This window comes from Pseudophryne corroboree, chromosome 8 (genome assembly GCF_028390025.1).
Source record: "Pseudophryne corroboree isolate aPseCor3 chromosome 8, aPseCor3.hap2, whole genome shotgun sequence".
NCBI lineage: Eukaryota > Metazoa > Chordata > Amphibia > Anura > Myobatrachidae > Pseudophryne > Pseudophryne corroboree.
The window spans coordinates 182,645,717-182,668,787 of NC_086451.1; the positions used below are offsets into that span (position 1 = coordinate 182,645,717).

General features: G+C 45.2%; 1 protein-coding gene across 1 annotated transcript in view; it reads right to left on the reverse strand.

Annotated features, from left to right (window-relative positions):
* Positions 1-9,723, reverse strand: part of LOC134948776 (gamma-aminobutyric acid receptor subunit alpha-3-like) — a 995,050-nt gene extending 985,327 nt beyond the window's left edge. The window contains exon 1 of the mRNA XM_063936997.1: positions 9,204-9,723. The gene's annotated coding sequence lies outside the window, so the exon portion shown is untranslated. The remainder of the gene's footprint in view (positions 1-9,203) is intronic.
* Between the last annotated feature and the right edge of the window lie 13,348 nt (positions 9,724-23,071).

A 23,071-nucleotide genomic window follows, 5' to 3' on the forward strand; every position in this document is an offset into this window, starting at 1 on the left:
GCTTTTTTTTTCTTCATACTAGTTTAGCAGTCTGCTGACAGTGTCCACCAGGTCCATTATTATTATACAGTATATTATATATATATAGCAGTACGGTAGGCCACGGCTGTACCTACCTCTGTGTCGTCAGTCGTCGTCCATAAGTAATATAATACTATACTATCCATCCATCTACATTGTATACCTGTGGTGGCTTTTTTTTTCTTCATACTAGTTTAGCAGTCTGCTGACAGTGTCCACCAGGTCCGTTATTATTATACAGTATATTATATATATATATATATATATATATATATATAGCAGTACGGTAGGCCACGGCTGTACCTACCTCTGTGTCGTCAGTCGTCGTCCATAAGTAATATAATACTATACTATCCATCCATCTACATTGTATACCTGTGGTGGCTTTTTTTTTCTTCATACTAGTTTAGCAGTCTGCTGACAGTGTCCACCAGGTCCGTTATTATTATACAGTATATTATATATATATATATATATATATATAGCAGTACGGTAGGCCACGGCTGTACCTGCCTCTGTGTCGTCACTCGTCCTCCATAAGTAATATAATACTATACTATCCATCCATCTACATTGTATACCTGTGGTGGAATTTTTTTTCTTCATACTAGTTTAGCAGTCTGTTGACAGTGTCCACCAGGTTCGTTATTATTATACAGTATATTATATATATATAGAAGTACGGTAGGCCACGGCTGTACCTACCTCTGTGTCGTCAGTCGTCCTCCATAAGTAATATAATACTATACTATCCATCCATCTACATTGTATACCTGTGGTGGCTTTTTTTTTCTTCATACTAGTTTAGCAGTCTGCTGACAGTGTCCACCAGGTCCGTTATTATTATACAGTATATTATATATATATATAGCAGTACGGTAGGCCACGGCTGTACCTACCTCTGTGTCGTCACTCGTCCTCCATAAGTAATATAATACTATACTATCCATCCATCTACATTGTATACCTGTGGTGGCTTTTTTTTTCTTCATACTAGTTTAGCAGTCTGCTGACAGTGTCCACCAGGTCCGTTATTATTATACAGTATATTATATATATATAGCAGTACGGTAGGCCACGGCTGTACCTACCTCTGTGTCGTCACTCGTCGTCCATAAGTAATATAATACTATACTATCCATCCATCTACATTGTATACCTGTGGTGGCTTTTAGTTGTGCGCATTAAAATATGGAGAACAAAAATGTGGAGGTTAAAAAAATAGGGAAAGATCAAGATCCACTTCCACCTCGTGCTGAAGCTGCTGCCACTAGTCATGGCCGAGACGATGAAATGCCATCAACGTCGTCTGCCAAGGCCGATGCCCAATGTCATAGTACAGAGCATGTAAAATCCAAAACACAAAAAATTTGTAAAAAAATGACCCAAAAATCAAAATTAAAAGCGTCTGAGGAGAAGCGTAAACTTGCCAATATGCCATTTACGACATGGAGTGGCAAGGAACGGCTGAGGCCCTGGCCTATGTTCATGGCTAGTGGTTCAGCTTCACATGAGGATGGAAGCACTCAGCCTCTCGCTAGAAAAATGAAAAGACTTAAGCTGGCAAAAGCACAGCAAAGAACTGTGTGTTCTTCGAAATCACAAATCCCCAAATAGAGTCCAATTGTGTCGGTTGCGATGCCTGACCTTCCCAACACTGGACGGGAAGAGCTTGCGCCTTCCACCATTTGCACGCCCCCTGCAAGTGCTGGAAGGAGCACCCGCAGTCCAGTTCCTGATAGTCAAATTGAAGATGTCAGTGTTGAAGTACACCAGGATGAGGATATGGGTGTTGCTGGCGCTGGGGAGGAAATTGACAAGGAGGATTCTGATGGTGAGGTGGTTTGTTTAAGTCAGGCACCCGGGGAGACACCTGTTGTCCGTGGGACGAATATGGCCATTGACATGCCTGGTCAAAATACAAAAAAAATCAGCTCTTCGGTGTGGAATTATTTCAACACAAATGCGGACAACAGGTGTCAAGCCGTGTGTTGCCTTTGTCAAGCTGTAATAAGTAGGGGTAAGGACGTTAACCACCTCGGAACATCCTCCCTTATACGTCACCTGCAGCGCATTCATCATAAGTCAGTGACAAGTTCAAAAACTTTGGGCGACAGCGGAAGCAGTCCACTGACCAGTAAATCCCTTCCTCTTGTAACCAAGCTCCCGCAAACCACACCACCAACTCCCTCAGTGTCAATTTCCTCCTTACCCAGGAATGCCAATAGTCCTGCAGGCCATGTCACTGGCAAGTGTGACGAGTCCTCTCCTGCCTGGGATTCCTCCGATGCATCCTTGAGTGTAACGCCTACTGCTGCTGGCGCTACTGTTGTTGCTGCTGGGAGTCGATTGTCATCCCAGAGGGGAAGTCGGAAGACCACTTGTACTACTTCCAGTAAGCAATTGACTGTCCAACAGTCCTTTGCGAGGAAGATGAAATATCACAGCAGTCATCCTGCTGCAAAGCGGATGACTGAGGCCTTGGCAGCCTGGGCGGTGAGAAACGTGGTTCCGGTATCCATCGTTACTTCAGAGCCAACTATAGACTTGATTGAGGTACTGTGTCCCCGGTACCAAATACCATCTAAGTTCCATTTCTCTAGGCAGGCGATACCGAAAATGTACACAGACCTCAGAAAAAGAGTCACCAGTGTCCTAAAAAATGCAGTTGTACCCAATGTCCACTTAACCACGGACATGTGGACAAGTGGAGCAGGGCAGACTCAGGACTACATGACTGTGACAGCCCACTGGGTAGATGTATTACCTCCCGCTGCAAGAACAGCAGCGGCGGCACCAGTAGCAGCATCTCGCAAACGCCAACTCGTTCCTAGGCAGGCTACGCTTTGTATCACCGCTTTCCTGAATACGCTGAAAACCTCTTACGGCAACTGAGGAAGATCATTGCAGAATGGCTTACCCCAATTGGATTCTCCGGGGGATTTGTGGCATCGGACAACGCCAGCAATATTGTGCGTGCATAACATCTGGGCAAATTCCAGCACGTCCCATGTTTTGCACATACCTTGAATTTGGTGGTGCAGAATTATTTAAAAAACGACAGGGGCGTGCAAGAGATGCTGTCGGTGGCCAGAAGAATTGCGGGCCACTTTCGGCGTACAGGCACCGCGTTCAGAAGACTGGAGCACCACCAAAAACGCCTGAACCTGCCCTGCCATCATCTGAAGCAAGAGGTGGTAACGAGGTGGAATTCAACCCTCTATATGCTTCAGAGGATGGAGGAGCAGCAAAAGGCCATTCAAGCCTATACATCTGCCCACGATATAGGCAAAGGAGGTGGAATGCACCTGTCTCAAGCGCAGTGGAGAATGATTTCAACGTTGTGCAAGGTTCTGCAACCTTTTGAACTTGCCACACGTGAAGTCAGTTCAGACACTGCCAGCCTGAGTCAGGTCATTCCCCTCATCAGGCTTTTGCAGAAGAAGCTGGAGACATTGAAGGAGGAGCTAAAACAGAGCGATTCCGCTAGGCATGTGGGACTTGTGGATGGAGCCCTTAATTCGCTTAACCAGGATTCACGGGTGGTCAATCTGTTGAAATCAGAGCACTACATTTTGGCCACCGTGCTCGATCCTAGATTTAAAACCTACGTTGTATCTCTCTTTCCGGCAGACACAAGTCTGCAGGGGTTCAAAGACCTGCTGGTGAGAAAATTGTCAAGTCAAGCGGAATGTGACCCGTCAACAGCTCCTCCTTCACATTCTCCCGCAACTGGGGGTGCGAGGAAAAGGCTACGAATTCCGAGCCCACCCGCTGGCGGTGATGCAGGACAGTCTGGAGCGAGTGCTGATATCTGGTCCGGACTAAAGGACCTGCCAACGATTACTGACATGTCGTCTACTGTCACTGCATATGATTCTCTCACCATTGAAAGAATGGTGGAGGATTATATGAGTGACCGCATCCAAGTAGGCATGTCAGACAGTCCGTACGTATACTGGCAGGAAAAAGAGGCAATTTGGAGGCCCTTGCAGAAACTGGCTTTATTCTACCTAAGTTGCCCTCCCTCCAGTGTGTACTCCGAAAGAATGTTTAGTGCCGCCGCTCACCTTGTCAGCAATCGGCGTACGAGGTTACTTCCAGAAAATGTGGAGAAGATGATGTTCATTAAAATTAATTATAATCAATTCCTCCGTGGAGACATTCACCAGCAGCAATTGCCTCCAGAAAGTACACGGGGACCTGAGATGGTGGATTCCAGTGGGGACGAATTAATAATCTGTGAGGAGGGGGCTGTACACAGTGAAAGGGGTGATGAATCGGACGATGATGATGAGGTGGACATCTTGCCTCTGTAGAGCCAGTTTGTGCAAGGAGAGATTGATTGCTTATTTTTTGGTGGGGGCCCAAACCAACCAGTCATTTCAGTCACAGTCGTGTGACAGACCCTGTCGCTGAAATGATGGGTTTGTTAAAGTGTGCATGTCCTGTTTATACAACATAAGGGTGGGTGGGAGGGCCCAAGGACAATTCCATCTTGCACCTCTTTTTTCTTTCATTTTTCTTTGCGTCATGTGCTGTTTGGGGAGTATTATTTTGAAGGGTCATGTGCTGTTTGGGGAGTATTTTTTTGAAGTGCCATCCTGCGTGACACTGCAGTGCCACTCCTAGATGGGCCAGATGTTTGTGTCGGCCACTAGGGTCGCTTAGCTTAGTCACACAGCTACCTCATTGCACCTCTTTTTTTCTTTGCGTCATGTGCTGTTTGGGGAGTATTTTTTTGAAGGGCCATCCTGTTTGACACTGCAGTGCCACTCCTAGATGGGCCAGGTGTTTGTGTCGGCCACTTGGGTCGCTGACCTTAGTCACACAGCTACCTCATTGCACCTCTTTTTTTCTTTGCGTTATGTGCTGTTTGGGGAGTATTTTTTTGAAGGGCCATCCTGCGTGACACTGCAGTGCCACTCCTAGATGGGCCAGGTGTTTGTGTCGGCCACTAGGGCCGCTTAGCTTAGTCACACAGCTACCTCATTGCGCCTCTTTTTTTATTTGCGTCATGTGCTGTTTGGGGAGTATTTTTTTGAAGGGCCATCCTGCGTGACACTGCAGTGCCACTCCTAGATGGGCCAGGTGTTTGTGTCGGCCACTAGGGTCGCTTAGCTTAGTCACACAGCTACCTCATTGCGCCTCTTTTTTTCTTTGCGTCATGTGCTGTTTGGGGAGTATTTTTTTCAAGTGCCATCCTGTCTGACACTGCAGTGCCACTCCTAGATGGGCCAGGTGTTTGTGTCGGCCACTTGTGTCGCTTAGCTTAGCCATCCAGCGACCTCGGTGCAAATTTTAGGACTAAAAATAATATTGTGAGGTGTGAGGTGTTCAGAATAGACTGAAAATGAGTGGACATTATGGTTATTGAGGTTAATAATACTATGGGATCAAAATGACCCCAAGTTCTATGATTTAAGCTGTTTTTTAGGGTTTTTTGAAAAAAACACCCGAATCCAAAACACACCCGAATCCGACAAAAAAAATTTGGTGAGGTTTTGCCAAAACGCGTTCGAACCCAAAACACGGCCGCGGAACCGAACCCAAAGCCAAAACACAAAACCCGAAAAATTTCCGGTGCACATCACTAATTACAATTAAAAGGCCATCCAGTTCATTGTATACCACATTACCAGGTCCATTATGCAGATCAGTAAAGAAGAGGTACAGTACATGAGAGGTAGTGTCTGTATGATAGGCTACAGGTCAGTACAGTAGAGTTACAATAAGAGGTAGTCAAAGTTGCCGACTTCCTGGCTGCTCTCTGCAGGAGAGAGCAGCCAGGTTGGAGCTATGATGCTGCGAAGGGCGGAGAGGAGGCGGAACACGGACGTGGCTACCATGATCACATCCCACTAAGTGGGCGGCTGGGCAGGGGGGACATACAAAATGGATAGGTTTGCCTGTTTTTACAGGGGGCCGGGAGGGCCACATGATTTTCAGGAGCCTCCCGACCATTCTGGGAGTGCAGGCAGGTATGGGTAGTGTATGGGTGATTGGTTGCAGTTCTGTAAAGACAAAGTAAAGTACAGGAGAGGTAGTGTCTGTGTGATAGGCTGCAGATCAGTACATGAGAGGTAAACAAGGTACAGAACAGGAGAGGTAATGTCTGTAATAAGCTGTTGCTTAGTACAGGAGAGTTATAGGCCCTACACATTAGGCGATTTCACTGAACAATATGAACATTCTCGTTTATTAATAAACGAGAAATTGTTCATATCATCTAGTGTGTAGGCACCAACGAACGATGCGCGGCCCTGCGCTTGTTAATCGTTGGTGCCGGGTCGCTTATACATGCAGGCCAATATGGACAATCTCGTCCATGTTAGCATGCATTACTATGGAGCCATGTGACGGGCGGAGTGAAGTTTCTTCACTCCCCCCGTCACATCCCCCTAGCCGTCGGGTCACCCGTCGGCCGTATCTGCCATCGGGCAACTCGGCAGCACATTGCCATATGTGTAGGGCCCATTAGTGTCTGGAAGATAAACCGCGGCTCAGGTGTCTGGGCAACAGGCTGCAGCACAGTACAGGAGAGGTAAAGTAAAGGAGAGGTAGAGAATAGGTAACATGCGGCAGCTCAGTACAGAAGTACAGTACAGGAGAGGTAGTATCTGGGTGACTGGCTGCAGGACAGTACAGGAGAGGTAAAGTAAAGGAGAGGTAGAGAATAGGTAACATGCGGCAGCTCAGTACAGAAGTACAGTACAGGAGAGGTAGTATCTGGGTGACAGGCTGCAGCACAGTACAGGAGAGGTAAAGTAAAGGAGAGGTAGAGAATAGGTAACATGCGGCAGCTCAGTACAGAAGTACAGTACAGGAGAGGTAGTATCTGGGTGACTGGCTGCAGGACAGTACAGGAGAGGTAAAGTAAAGGAGAGGTAGAGAATAGGTAACATGCGGCAGCTCAGTACAGAAGTACAATACAGGAGAGGTAGTATCTGGGTGACTGGCTACAGGACAGTACAGGAGAGGTAAAGTAAAGGAGAGGTAGAGAATAGGTAACATGCGGCAGCTCAGTACAGAAGTACAGTACAGGAGAGGTAGTATCTGGGTGACTGGCTGCAGCACAGTACAGGAGAGGTAAAGTAAAGGAGAGGTAGAGAATAGGTAACATGCGGCAGCTCAGTACAGAAGTACAATACAGGAGAGGTAGTATCTGGGTGACTGGCTACAGGACAGTACAGGAGAGGTAAAGTAAAGGAGAGGTAGAGAATAGGTAACATGCGGCAGCTCAGTACAGAAGTACAATACAGGAGAGGTAGTATCTGGGTGACTGGCTACAGGACAGTACAGGAGAGGTAAAGTAAAGGAGAGGTAGAGAATAGGTAACATGCGGCAGCTCAGTACAGAAGTACAGTACAGGAGAGGTAGTATCTGGGTGACAGGCTGCAGCACAGTACAGGAGAGGTAAAGTAAAGGAGAGGTAGAGAATAGGTAACATGCGGCAGCTCAGTACAGAAGTACAGTACAGGAGAGGTAGTATCTGGGTGACTGGCTACAGGACAGTACAGGAGAGGTAAAGTAAAGGAGAGGTAGAGAATAGGTAACATGCGGCAGCTCAGTACAGAAGTACAATACAGGAGAGGTAGTATCTGGGTGACTGGCTACAGGACAGTACAGGAGAGGTAAAGTAAAGGAGAGGTAGAGAATAGGTAACATGCGGCAGCTCAGTACAGAAGTACAATACAGGAGAGGTAGTATCTGGGTGACTGGCTACAGGACAGTACAGGAGAGGTAAAGTAAAGGAGAGGTAGAGAATAGGTAACATGCGGCAGCTCAGTACAGAAGTACAGTACAGGAGAGGTAGTATCTGGGTGACTGGCTGCAGGACAGTACAGGAGAGGTAAAGTAAAGGAGAGGTAGAGAATAGGTAACATGCAGCAGCTCAGTACAGAAGTACAATACAGGAGAGGTAGTATCTGGGTGACTGGCTACAGGACAGTACAGGAGAGGTAAAGTAAAGGAGAGGTAGAGAATAGGTAACATGCGGCAGCTCAGTACAGAAGTACAGTACAGGAGAGGTAGTATCTGGGTGACTGGCTGCAGCACAGTACAGGAGAGGTAAAGTAAAGGAGAGGTAGAGAATAGGTAACATGCGGCAGCTCAGTACAGAAGTACAGTACAGGAGAGGTAGTATCTGGGTGACTGGCTGCAGGACAGTACAGATGAGGTACAGAACAGGAGAGGTAGTGACTGTGTGAAAGGCTGTAGCTCGGTGCAGGAGGGGTAGTATCTGGGAGACATACCGCAGCTCAGCCCAGGAGAGGAACAGGAGGGTTAGTGTCTGGGTGACAGGCAGCAGCTCAGTACAGGAGAGGCAATTTTGGAGTGGGGTGAGAAGAGCAGGACCAGAGCAGTGGCTCCTGGAGGAGGAATGTCGGGGCTTTACTGAAATAGAATACACAGCAGGTGTGTGGAAAGAGTGGGCTGTGCGGCTTCTAAAAAGATACTGTAGGTGATAAAAAAAAAAAAAAATGATATACTAACATTATATTGAGATCTCTCATATTTGGAAGACATTTGAAGATGCTCCTCTTCAGTCTGACAAGAGTACAGTGAGGCCATCACTAGGAGACAATTACTGATACTGGTGGACACTGCAGCTAGTAAGTGAGGATTAAGGCTGGATCACGCAAAGCTACATATTACTGGTGTGCACAAGCGCCCTATCATACATTTATAAGAAAAAATTGTGTGCACACAATGATATATACTATATATATATATATATAAAATATAGTGGTATAAAAGCCTCAATAATATAGTGGTATAAAAGCAGAGACACCCACACAATGAGGCCAGACAGCAAAGCAGACATAACACAGTTGTATTTACAGCATAATCCTAGTCAACAGCACCCTGTACACAGCTTGCAGTGTATTGACACTAGTAAACACTGTAGAACTAGAAACAAATATATACATGCAGCACATACACATTTGCGTGGTGTGTTACCATGTGTGTGTCTGTGTGTAAAACATTTACATGTGTGTGCATGTGTACATGTATGTATGTAAACTGTATATCTATCTATCTATCTATCTATCTATCTATCTATCTATCTATATATATATATATATATATATATATATATACATACACACCTGCCACATACAAGTACATGTACAGTATAATCACACACTAACACATGGTCAGTCGTCTAGGGCTCTTACCGTTCCACACCTCACCACGTCGGTCCCTATGATGAGCACCTGCTGCTCCCCGGATACAACCGTCCCTGAGAAGTCCTGCTAATCCTGGGTCTTGCAGCCCACCATGCCCTGTAGTCCCTGCTGTTACAGTAAATGCAGGAATACCCAGTGATGCGTGTTACAATTTTGCGTGCTCCTCGTGCTATGAAGGATCTCACTGATTAGTAGATGTGTCACAGTCGGTGGGGTCCCCAACTACTCAAAAATTGTATATTTTAGTGCTTGTGGCTTCATAAGCCCACTATGAAATAGTCCAGCAGATGAGGCTTCAAAAAAGCAATTCTGTATTATAGGCAACATAAAAAGTAAATCCAGATGTGTTATTGACTGATATAATCCAGTACCCCAGGTGATTCTTTCATGTGCATGTATTTATGTTTGTTAAGTGATTCATGTATTATGGCCTGCGTTTTTTCTGTCAAACGGAGCCTTTTCCAGATGCAGGAGGGAGAGCTGGCTGACATCATACGGTGACAGAAAGGGAAACCCCCTCCTCCTCTTCCCCTCCTCTTCTGCTTCCCCATCACACCTCCCTTCCATTCCCATTATTGCAAGTCCTGATATCCAGCATTTGCTGCCTTCAGTCTTCCAATCCCTTAACGTGTTACAAAGCGATCCTTATTGCACATTTTGGTTACAAAGCATCAAAAAGAAAGAATCTTATTTGTTGAGTGTACTGAATTCTCCATTAGTAGTATCCCTGCTACTGAATTCCTTTGTCCACCGTTCACTTACTGTACATATGTTGACTGAAAATGTCAACTTAAAATCTCCTTCTTAAAAAAATACAGCTGCATCAACCTAATGCTGAGATTCCATGAAGGACTGCAATCCACGGAAAGTGCGGTTGCAGTGTTCATTAGCACAAATCCCAGTGATCTGTGTTAAGGGCACTACACACTGGGCAATTTTGTCAATTTAAACGATGAACGATATTAACAATGAACGATTTTTCAGTAACGATTTTTTGCATACACACTGAACAATTTGTATGAACAATTTGACATTGCAAACATTAATATCGTCTTGCAATTGGCTTGCAATGATAAACAATGATAGACCAACGATGAACGACTGCGGGGATGCGCATCATTCATCGTCTGTGCCTACACACTGAACGATATGGACGATATATCATTCATTTTTGAACGATCTCTTTCATTTCTAAAATGGTGTCCAGTGTGTAGGGCCCTTTAGATCAAAAACAACAAGGTGCTCTAAAGTTAGGCTGGAAACACACTCTGCAATATATCGTTCATACAGCCGACTATCTATATATCTATATAGCATCGGCGGCTGCGTACAGCCAATATGTCTGTGAGATATGTATTGTTCACAGACGTATGAGTTTGGCCATGCAGCACAGCCAATGCCAATATAGCATGAGCATTCTGTCAGCATTCTGGCTGTCTATTCCGGGAGTGGGCAGCCAGGTGGGCACAGTGCGGTGGGCTTGATGAGTCATAGGGAGCGGGGCAGGGGCACAGTAAGTCAAATTAGGCTGGTCCAGAGGCATGGTTTTCACGATCACGGTTACACATAGACAAAAAAATGTAACACAGTGCTGGGAATAAGACTATATAAAAAATAGTGACTAGTGAAAAATGGGTAAAGAGCAATCAATTTACAGAATTCATTTAAAATTAAATATATAAATGCAAATTATATATTAATAAATGTTTAAAACATCTATAGCAGCATGGGTGTTAGGATGTGGCACTGTCACATAATCTTTTCAGAGCATATGTCCATACCATCTGCTGGCCTTCAGCTGCCCATATAGCCACTTACAGAAAGACTACTGCTGATTCTATAGATTGTAAGCTTGCGAGCAGGGCCTTCCTACCTCTGTCTGTTTGTCTGTCTGTCTGTCTTTGCCCAGTTTTGTTCTATAATTGTTGTTCTAATTGTAAAGCGCAGCGGAATATGCTGCGCTATATAAGAAACTGCTAATAAATAAATAATAAATAAATAATACGGATAACTCTCTGCTGTCCATTGTTTCTGACTGCAGGAACACAGGCTGGACACAGACAATATTGTGCAAGTTTCAATTAGAAGATCACTTTTGCTGCAAAGGAACTTCCTTGCTACTGGGACTCCCAGTTGCCACGAACTGAGGACCTGCTGGTAATTTTTCTATATCAATTGGGTTAAGTGGTAGAGATGAGCGGGTTCGGTTTCTTTGAATCCGAACCCGCACGAACTTCACTTTTTTTTCCACGGGTCCGAGCGACTCGGATCTTCCCGCCTTGCTCGGTTAACCCGAGCGCGCCCGAACGTCATCATGACGCTGTCGGATTCTCGCGAGACTCGGATTCTATATAAGGAGCCGCGCGTCGCCGCCATTTTCACTCGTGCATTGAGATTGATAGGGAGAGGACGTGTCTGGCGTCCTCTCCATTAGAATAGAGATAGATAGATTAGATAGAGAGAGATTGTGCAGAGTCGCAGACAGAGTTAGTTTACCACAGTCAGTGACCAGTGCAGTTGCTAGTTAACTTTTATTTAATATAATATATCCGTTCACTTCTCTCTGCTATATCCGTTCTCTGCCTGAAAAAAAAAACGATACACAGCACAGTCAGTCACACAGTGTGACTCAGTCTGTGTGCACTCAGCTCAGCCCAGTGTGCTGCACAGTCATCAATGTATAAATTAAAAGCTTATAATTAATTGTGGGGGAGACTGGGGAGCACTGCAGGTTGTTAGCAGGAGCCAGGAGTACAATTATATTAATTAACAGTGCACACTTTTGCTGCAGGAGTGGTGACCAGTGCCTGACCACCAGTATAGTATTGTTGTATACTACTAATATCTCTTTAAATATCAACCAGTCTATATTAGCAGCAGACACAGTACAGTGCGGTAGTTCACGGCTGTGGCTACCTCTGTGTCGGCACACGGCAGGCAGTCCGTCCGACCAGAATTGTATTATTTATTATTATATACCTACCACCTAACCGTGGTTTTTTTTTCATTCTTTATACCGTCATAGTGTCATCCTAATTGTTACGAGTATACTACTATCTCTTTATCAACCAGTGTACAGTGCGGTAGTTCACGGCTGTGGCTACCTCTGTGTCGGCACACGGCAGGCAGTCCGTCCGACCAGAATTGTATTATTTATTATTATATACCTACCACCTAACCGTGGTTTTTTTTTCATTCTTTATACCGTCATAGTGTCATCCTAATTGTTACGAGTATACTACTATCTCTTTATCAACCAGTGTACAGTGCGGTAGTTCACGGCTGTGGCTACCTCTGTGTCGGCACACGGCAGGCAGTCCGTCCGACCAGAATTGTATTATTTATTATTATATACCTACCACCTAACCGTGGTTTTTTTTCATTCTTTATACCGTCATAGTGTCATCCTAATTGTTACGAGTATACTACTATCTCTTTATCAACCAGTGTACAGTGCGGTAGTTCACGGCTGTGGCTACCTCTGTGTCGGCACACGGCAGGCAGTCCGTCCGACCAGAATTGTATTATTTATTATTATATACCTACCACCTAACCGTGGTTTTTTTTTCATTCTTTATACCGTCATAGTGTCATCCTAATTGTTACGAGTATACTACTATCTCTTTATCAACCAGTGTACAGTGCGGTAGTTCACGGCTGTGGCTACCTCTGTGTCGGCACACGGCAGGCAGTCCGTCCGACCAGAATTGTATTATTTATTATTATATACCTACCACCTAACCGTGGTTTTTTTTTCATTCTTTATACCGTCATAGTGTCATCCTAATTGTTACGAGTATACTACTATCTCTTTATCAACCAGTGTACAGTGCGGTAGTTCACGGCTGTGGCTACCTCTGTGTCGGCACACGGCAGGCAGTCCGTCCGACCAGAATTGTATTATTTATTATTATATACCTACCACCTAACCGTGGTTTTTTTTTCATTCTTTATACCGTCATAGTGTCATCCTAATTGTTACGAGTATACTACTATCTCTTTATCAACCAGTGTACAGTGCGGTAGTTCACGGCTGTGGCTACCTCTGTGTCGGCACACGGCAGGCAGTCCGTCCGACCAGAATTGTATTATTTATTATTATATACCTACCACCTAACCGTGGTTTTTTTTTCATTCTTTATACCGTCATAGTGTCATCCTAATTGTTACGAGTATACTACTATCTCTTTATCAACCAGTGTACAGTGCGGTAGTTCACGGCTGTGGCTACCTCTGTGTCGGCAGTCGGCAGGCAGTCCGTCCATCCATAATTGTATTATTATTATAATATATACCACCTAACTGTGGTTTTTTTTGCATTCTTTATACCGTCGTCATAGTGTCATACTAGTTGTTACGAGTATACTACTATCTCTTTATCAACCAGTGTACAGTGCGGTAGTTCACGGCTGTGGCTACCTCTGTGTCGGCAGTCGGCAGGCAGTCCGTCCATCCATAATTGTATTATTATTATAATATATACCACCTAACCGTGGTTTTTTTTTCATTCTTTATACCGTCGTCATAGTGTCATACTAGTTGTTACGAGTATACTACTATCTCTTTATCAACCAGTGTACAGTGCGGTAGTTCACGGCTGTGGCTACCTCTGTGTCGGCAGTCGGCAGGCAGTCCGTCCATCCATAATTGTATTATTATTATAATATATACCACCTAACCGTGGTTTTTTTATACCACCTAACCGTGGCAGTCCGTCCATAATTGTATACTAGTATCCAATCCATCCATCTCCATTGTTTACCTGAGGTGCCTTTTAGTTCTGCCTATAAAATATGGAGAACAAAAAAGTTGAGGTTCCAAAATTAGGGAAAGATCAAGATCCACTTCCACCTCGTGCTGAAGCTGCTGCCACTAGTCATGGCCGAGACGATGAAATGCCAGCAACGTCGTCTGCCAAGGCCGATGCCCAATGTCATAGTACAGAGCATGTCAAATCCAAAACACCAAATATCAGAAAAAAAAGGACTCCAAAACCTAAAATAAAATTGTCAGAGGAGAAGCGTAAACTTGCCAATATGCCATTTACCACACGGAGTGGCAAGGAACGGCTGAGGCCCTGGCCTATGTTCATGGCTAGTGGTTCAGCTTCACATGAGGATGGAAGCACTCAGCCTCTCGCTAGAAAACTGAAAAGACTCAAGCTGGCAAAAGCACCGCAAAGAACTGTGCGTTCTTTGAAATCCCAAATCCACAAGGAGAGTCCAATTGTGTCGTTTGCGATGCCTGACCTTCCCAACACTGGACGTGAAGAGCATGCGCCTTCCACTATTTGCATGCCCCCTGCAAGTGCTGGAAGGAGCACCCGCAGTCCAGTTCCTGATAGTCAGATTGAAGATGTCAGTGTTGAAGTACACCAGGATGAGGAGGATATGGGTGTTGCTGGCGCTGGGGAGGAAATTGACCAGGAGGATTCTGATGGTGAGGTGGTTTGTTTAAGTCAGGCACCCGGGGAGACACCTGTTGTCCGTGGGAGGAATATGGCCGTTGACATGCCAGGTGAAAATACCAAAAAAATCAGCTCTTCGGTGTGGAGGTATTTCACCAGAAATGCGGACAACAGGTGTCAAGCCGTGTGTTCCCTTTGTCAAGCTGTAATAAGTAGGGGTAAGGACGTTAACCACCTCGGAACATCCTCCCTTATACGTCACCTGCAGCGCATTCATAATAAGTCAGTGACAAGTTCAAAAACTTTGGGTGACAGCGGAAGCAGTCCACTGACCAGTAAATCCCTTCCTCTTGTAACCAAGCTCACGCAAACCACCCCACCAACTCCCTCAGTGTCAATTTCCTCCTTCCCCAGGAATGCCAATAGTCCTGCAGGCCATGTCACTGGCAAGTCTGACGAGTCCTCTCCTGCCTGGGATTCCTCCGATGCATCCTTGCGTGTAACGCCTACTGCTGCTGGCGCTGCTGTTGTTGCCGCTGGGAGTCGATGGTCATCCCAGAGGGGAAGTCGTAAGCCCACTTGTACTACTTCCAGTAAGCAATTGACTGTTCAACAGTCCTTTGCGAGGAAGATGAAATATCACAGCAGTCATCCTACTGCAAAGCGGATAACTGAGTCCTTGACAACTATGTTGGTGTTAGACGTGCGTCCGGTATCCGCCGTTAGTTCACAGGGAACTAGACAATTTATTGAGGCAGTGTGCCCCCGTTACCAAATACCATCTAGGTTCCACTTCTCTAGGCAGGCGATACCGAGAATGTACACGGACGTCAGAAAAAGACTCACCAGTGTCCTAAAAAATGCAGTTGTACCCAATGTCCACTTAACCACGGACATGTGGACAAGTGGAGCAGGGCAGGGTCAGGACTATATGACTGTGACAGCCCACTGGGTAGATGTATGGACTCCCGCCGCAAGAACAGCAGCGGCGGCACCAGTAGCAGCATCTCGCAAACGCCAACTCTTTCCTAGGCAGGCTACGCTTTGTATCACCGCTTTCCAGAATACGCACACAGCTGAAAACCTCTTACGGCAACTGAGGAAGATCATCGCGGAATGGCTTACCCCAATTGGACTCTCCTGTGGATTTGTGGCATCGGACAACGCCAGCAATATTGTGTGTGCATTAAATATGGGCAAATTCCAGCACGTCCCATGTTTTGCACATACCTTGAATTTGGTGGTGCAGAATTTTTTAAAAAACGACAGGGGCGTGCAAGAGATGCTGTCGGTGGCCAGAAAAATTGCGGGACACTTTCGGCGTACAGGCACCACGTACAGAAGACTGGAGCACCACCAAAAACTACTGAACCTGCCCTGCCATCATCTGAAGCAAGAAGTGGTAACGAGGTGGAATTCAACCCTCTATATGCTTCAGAGGTTGGAGGAGCAGCAAAAGGCCATTCAAGCCTATACAATTGAGCACAATATAGGAGATGGAATGCACCTGTCTCAAGTGCAGTGGAGAATGATTTCAACGTTGTGCAAGGTTCTGATGCCCTTTGAACTTGCCACACGTGAAGTCAGTTCAGACACTGCCAGCCTGAGTCAGGTCATTCCCCTCATCAGGCTTTTGCAGAAGAAGCTGGAGGCATTGAAGAAGGAGCTAACACGGAGCGATTCCGCTAGGCATGTGGGACTTGTGGATGCAGCCCTTAATTCGCTTAACAAGGATTCACGGGTGGTCAATCTGTTGAAATCAGAGCACTACATTTTGGCCACCGTGCTCGATCCTAGATTTAAAGCCTACCTTGGATCTCTCTTTCCGGCAGACACAGGTCTGCTGGGGTTGAAAGACCTGCTGGTGACAAAATTGTCAAGTCAAGCGGAACGCGACCTGTCAACATCTCCTCCTTCACATTCTCCCGCAACTGGGGGTGCGAGGAAAAGGCTCAGAATTCCGAGCCCACCCGCTGGCGGTGATGCAGGGCAGTCTGGAGCGACTGCTGATGCTGACATCTGGTCCGGACTGAAGGACCTGACAACGATTACGGACATGTCGTCTACTGTCACTGCATATGATTCTCTCAACATTGATAGAATGGTGGAGGATTATATGAGTGACCGCATCCAAGTAGGCACGTCACACAGTCCGTACTTATACTGGCAGGAAAAAGAGGCAATTTGGAGGCCCTTGCACAAACTGGCTTTATTCTACCTAAGTTGCCCTCCCACAAGTGTGTGCTCCGAAAGAGTGTTTAGTGCCGCCGCTCACCTTGTCAGCAATCGGCGTACGAGGTTACATCCAGAAAATGTGGAGAAGATGATGTTCATTAAAATGAATTATAATCAATTCCTCCGCGGAGACATTGACCAGCAGCAATTGCCTCCACAAAGTACACAGGGAGCTGAGATGGTGGATTCCAGTGGGGACGAATTGATAATCTGTGAGGAGGGGGATGTACACGGTGATATATCGGAGGGTGAAGATGAGGTGGACATCTTGCCTCTGTAGAGCCAGTTTGTGCAAGGAGAGATTAATTGCTTCTTTTTTGGGGGGGGTCCAAACCAACCCGTCATATCAGTCACAGTCGTGTGGCAGACCCTGTCACTGAAATGATGGGTTGGTTAAAGTGTGCATGTCCTGTTTTGTTTATACAACATAAGGGTGGGTGGGAGGGCCCAAGGATAATTCCATCTTGCACCTCTTTTTTCTTTTCTTTTTCTTTGCATCATGTGCTGATTGGGGAGGGTTTTTTGGAAGGGCCATCCTGCGTGACACTGCAGTGCCACTCCTAGATGGGCCCGGTGTTTGTGTCGGCCACTAGGGTCGCTTATCTTACTCACACAGTCAGCTACCTCATTGCGCCTCTTTTTTTCTTTGCGTCATGTGCTGTTTGGGGAGGGTTTTTTGGAAGGGACATCCTGCGTGACACTGCAGTGCCACTCCTAGATGTGCCCGGTGTTTGTGTCGGCCACTAGGGTCGCTAATCTTACTCACACAGTCAGCTACCTCATTGCGCCTCTTTTTTTCTTTGCGTCATGTGCTGTTTGGGGAGGGTTTTTTGGAAGGGCCATCCTGCGTGACACTGCAGTGCCACTCCTAGATGGGCCCGGTGTTTGTGTCGGCCACTAGGGTCGCTTATCTTACTCACACAGCGACCTCGGTGCAAATTTTAGGACTAAAAATAATATTGTGAGGTGTGATGTGTTCAGAATAGGCTGAAAATGAGTGTAAATTATGTTTTTTGAGGTTAATAATACTTTGGGATCAAAATTACCCCCAAATTCTATGATTTAAGCTGTTTTTTAGGGTTTTTTGAAAAAAACACCCGAATCCAAAACACACCCGAATCCGACAAAAAAAATTCGGTGAGGTTTTGCCAAAACGCGGTCGAACCCAAAACACGGCCGCGGAACCGAACCCAAAACCAAAACACAAAACCCGAAAAATTTCCGGCGCTCATCTCTATTAAGTGGTGGGGTAAGTGGTTTGGGCAGGCAGATTCTGGGAGACGTGCCCATTTTTCCGGGCTGCCGTGAGGTTCTTTTGATTTTCATGATACTCCCAGCCGTTCTGGGAGAGTAGGTAAGTATGAAATGCATGTGTGTATGGGTGGCCTGTCGACTGACCCAATATTCAGCCGCATGAACTGCCGACAGTGTCACCACAACTGGGCAGGCAAATTTATATACCTGCCCAGTTGTGATGTCTGGCCAGACACATGAAGTGGCTGATTAGTAAGTGTGTATAACATTCCAAACTGGTTGCTCAGGTGTTTACCCAGCAGTACAATTGTACCCACGGCATTCCAAAAGCATGTCACTGACCTCTCCAACAACTGAATGTAAATGACTACCTGCCAGACAACCTTATATAGTTACCAATTATATAAAGGCAGCACAACAACGTCATACACAGGGGCAAACTCTGGATAATTAAAGGGGGGTTTGCAAAATGCTCAATGGCAGAACAAAGCCCAAAAAGTACTATACATACTGTGTATACATACAACAGGGTTGAAGACAGAGTGAAAGACCCCCTTTATTATCCATCATTCAACATATTGTATGATTTGTATTTATAAAAGGGTGACCTTTGTCTCTGTTGGGCAATAATTTGCTTTTAATAAATTCTTTAAATTACATATCCATTTGGTCTATTTTAGTGTTGGTACACTAAGATAAAGTGATATAGAGCGCCCTCTGATTCATTTGCTGGAGGTGTTGTTCTGTGTGCTCCTCGCTAACAGGGGGATCGAATTAGAGGGCAGCCATATTAGCGCGGAAATAAGGTACAATTTGGTATTTATTTATATATATATATATATATATATATATATATATATATAAAGAGGAAGAAAAAAGAAGAAAAATAATATACACTGGAAGGACACCCTTGCACCAGAAGTACTCATAAGCAATTCTTATAGAAAACATCAAGGATTTGAAAGAGTTAACTCACCACTGTGACTGTCCCCTACTCTGCACACAGAGAAGAACTCCTCAGCAGCCTGTGGAGGGGGAGGGCTCAGAAACCCAAGTGCAGGGAGAGGATTCCTTGCCTTGAATTAGTGATAGCAGAAACAGAAAGTAACAGAGAATACAGGGAGAGGGGTGAAAAAGGTGCAGTGTAGTCCAGATCAAAAGTATAATAATAATAATAATAATAATAATTATTATTATTATTATTATTATTATTTTATTTATTAGCGCTCTTTCTCCAAACATATATAATAGATACTAGGTAAACAATACTGCCATTAATGTGGAAGGAGAAAACTGAGCATAATAGGCTTTTGTTTTGAATGGTTAGAAAATTGTTCAATTAGATGCTGAGGAAGGAATTAAATTGGGAGCTAGATTTAGGGGGGTAAAAAAAAAACTTGCCTAGCTTATGCCCAGTGTTGGAACACATACCCTCCAACTGTTCCTTTTTAGCAAGTACAACGTACAGTACCTTTTTCTTATGGTCTGTAGCTAGAGATGTGCGGCGGGCACGTTTCGTGTTTTGGTTTTGGTTCTGGTTCCATGCTCGTGTTTTGGAAATGGATTGGTTTTGCCAAAACCACCCTTTCGTGTTTTGGTTTTGATTTTGGCTTTGGATCTGGATGCTTATTGAAAAAAACATAAAAAATGCTAAAATCACAGAATTTGGGGGTAATTTTGATTAGAGATGAGCGGGTTCGGTTTCTCTGAATCCGAACCCGCACGAACTTCATGTTTTTTTTCACGGGTCCGAGCGACTCGGATCTTCCCGCCTTGCTCGGTTAACCCGAGCGCGCCCGAACGTCATCATGACGCTGTCGGATTCTCGCGAGGCTCGGATTCTATCGCGAGACTCGGATTCTATATAAGGAGCCGCGCGTCGCCGCCATTTTCACACGTGCATTGAGATTGATAGGGAGAGGACGTGGCTGGCGTCCTCTCCATTTAGATTATAAGAGAGAGAGATTTACTGGAGCTTAGGACTAGGAGGAGTACTGTAGAAGTGTAGAGAGTGCAGAGAGTTTACTAGTGAGTGACCACCAGACAGTGCAGTTTATTTAATATATCCGTTCTCTGCCTGAAAAAAGCGATACACACAGTGACTCAGTCACATACCATATCTGTGTGCACTGCTCAGGCTCAGCCCAGTGTGCTGCATCATCTATATATATTATATATCTGTCTGACTGCTCAGCTCACACAGCTTATAATTGTGGGGGAGACTGGGGAGCACTGCAGTGCCAGTTATAGGTTATAGCAGGAGCCAGGAGTACATAATATTATATTAAAATTAAACAGTGCACACTTTTGCTGCAGGAGTGCCACTGCCAGTGTGACTGACCAGTGACCTGACCACACTGACCACCAGTATAGTTAGTAGTATACTTATATTGTGATTGCCTGAAAAAGTTAAACACTCGTCGTGTGACTTCACTTGTGTGTTGTTGTTTTTTTTATTCTATAAAAATAAAACTCATTCTGCTGACAGACAGTGTCCAGCAGGTCCGTCATTATATAATATATAATATATACCTGTCCGGCTGCAGTAGTGATATATATATATTTTTTATATCATTTATCATCCAGTCGCAGCAGACACAGTACGGTAGTTCACGGCTGTGGCTACCTCTGTGTCTGCACTCGGCAGGCAGTCCGTCCATAATTGTATACCACCTAACCGTGGTTTTTTTTTCTTCTTTATACATACATACTACTACGACATCTCTTTATCAACCAGTCTATATTAGCAGCAGACACAGTACAGTACGGTAGTTCACGGCTGTGGCTACCTCTGTGTCTGCACTCGGCAGGCAGTCCGTCCATAATTGTATACCACCTAACCGTGGTTTTTTTTTCTTTCTTCTTTATACATACATAGTTACATAGACATCTCTTTATCAACCAGTCTATATTAGCAGCAGACACAGTACAGTACGGTAGTTCACGGCTGTGGCTACCTCTGTGTCTGCACTCGGCAGGCAGTCCGTCCATAATTGTATACCACCTAACCGTGGTTTTTTTTTCTTTCTTCTTTATACATACATAGTTACATAGACATCTCTTTATCAACCAGTCTATATTAGCAGCAGACACAGTACAGTACGGTAGTTCACGGCTGTGGCTACCTCTGTGTCTGCACTCGGCAGGCAGTCCGTCCATAATTGTATACCACCTAACCGTGGTTTTTTTTTCTTTCTTCTTTATACATACATAGTTACATAGACATCTCTTTATCAACCAGTCTATATTAGCAGCAGACACAGTACAGTACGGTAGTTCACGGCTGTGGCTACCTCTGTGTCTGCACTCGGCAGGCAGTCCGTCCATAATTGTATACCACCTAACCGTGGTTTTTTTTTCTTTCTTCTTTATACATACATACTACTACGACATCTCTTTATCAACCAGTCTATATTATTAGCAGCAGACACAGTACAGTACGGTAGTTCACGGCTGTGGCTACCTCTGTGTCTGCACTCGGCAGGCAGTCCGTCCATAATTGTATACCACCTAACCGTGGTTTTTTTTTCTTTCTTCTTTATACATACATAGTTACATAGACATCTCTTTATCAACCAGTCTATATTAGCAGCAGACACAGTACAGTACGGTAGTTCACGGCTGTGGCTACCTCTGTGTCTGCACTCGGCAGGCAGTCCATAATTGTATACTAGTATCCATCTCCATTGTTTACCTGAGGTGCCTTTTAGTTGTGCCTATTAAAATATGGAGAACAAAAATGTTGAGGTTCCAAAATTAGGGAAAGATCAAGATCCACTTCCACCTCGTGCTGAAGCTGCTGCCACTAGTCATGGCCGAGACGATGAAATGCCAGCAACGTCGTCTGCCAAGGCCGATGCCCAATGTCATAGTACAGAGCATGTCAAATCCAAAACACCAAATATCAGAAAAAAAAGGACTCCAAAACCTAAAATAAAATTGTCGGAGGAGAAGCGTAAACTTGCCAATATGCCATTTACGACACGGAGTGGCAAGGAACGGCTGAGGCCCTGGCCTATGTTCATGGCTAGTGGTTCAGCTTCACATGAGGATGGAAGCACTCAGCCTCTCGCTAGAAAAATTAAAAGACTCAAGCTGGCAAAAGCAGCACAGCAAAGAACTGTGCATTCTTCGAAATCCCAAATCCAAAAGGAGAGTCCAATTGTGTCGGTTGCGATGCCTGACCTTCCCAACACTGGACGTGAAGATAATCTATGAGGAGGGGGATGTACACGGTGATATATCGGAGGGTGATGATGAGGTGGACATCTTGCCTCTGTAGAGCCAGTTTGTGCAAGGAGAGATTAATTGCTTCTTTTTTGGGGGGGGTCCAAACCAACCCGTCATATCAGTCACAGTCGTGTGGCAGACCCTGTCACTGAAATGATGGGTTGGTTAAAGTGTGCATGTCCTGTTTTGTTTATACAACATAAGGGTGGGTGGGAGGGCCCAAGGACAATTCCATCTTGCTCCTCTTTTTTCTTTTCTTTTTCTTTGCATCATGTGCTGATTGGGGAGGGTTTTTTGGAAGGGACATCCTGCGTGACACTGCAGTGCCACTCCTAAATGGGCCCGGTGTTTGTGTCGGCCACTAGGGTCGCTAATCTTACTCACACAGTCAGCTACCTCATTGCGCCTCTTTTTTTCTTTGCGTCATGTGCTGTTTGGGGAGGGTTTTTTGGAAGGGACATCCTGCGTGACACTGCAGTGCCACTCCTAGATGGGCCCGGTGTTTGTGTCGGCCACTAGGGTCGCTAATCTTACTCACACAGCTACCTCATTGTGCCTCTTTTTTTCTTTGCGTCATGTGCTGTTTGGGGAGGGTTTTTTGGAAGGGACATCCTGCGTGACACTGCAGTGCCACTCCTAGATGGGCCCGGTGTTTGTGTCGGCCACTAGGGTCGCTAATCTTACTCACACAGCTACCTCATTGCGCCTCTTTTTTTCTTTGCGTCATGTG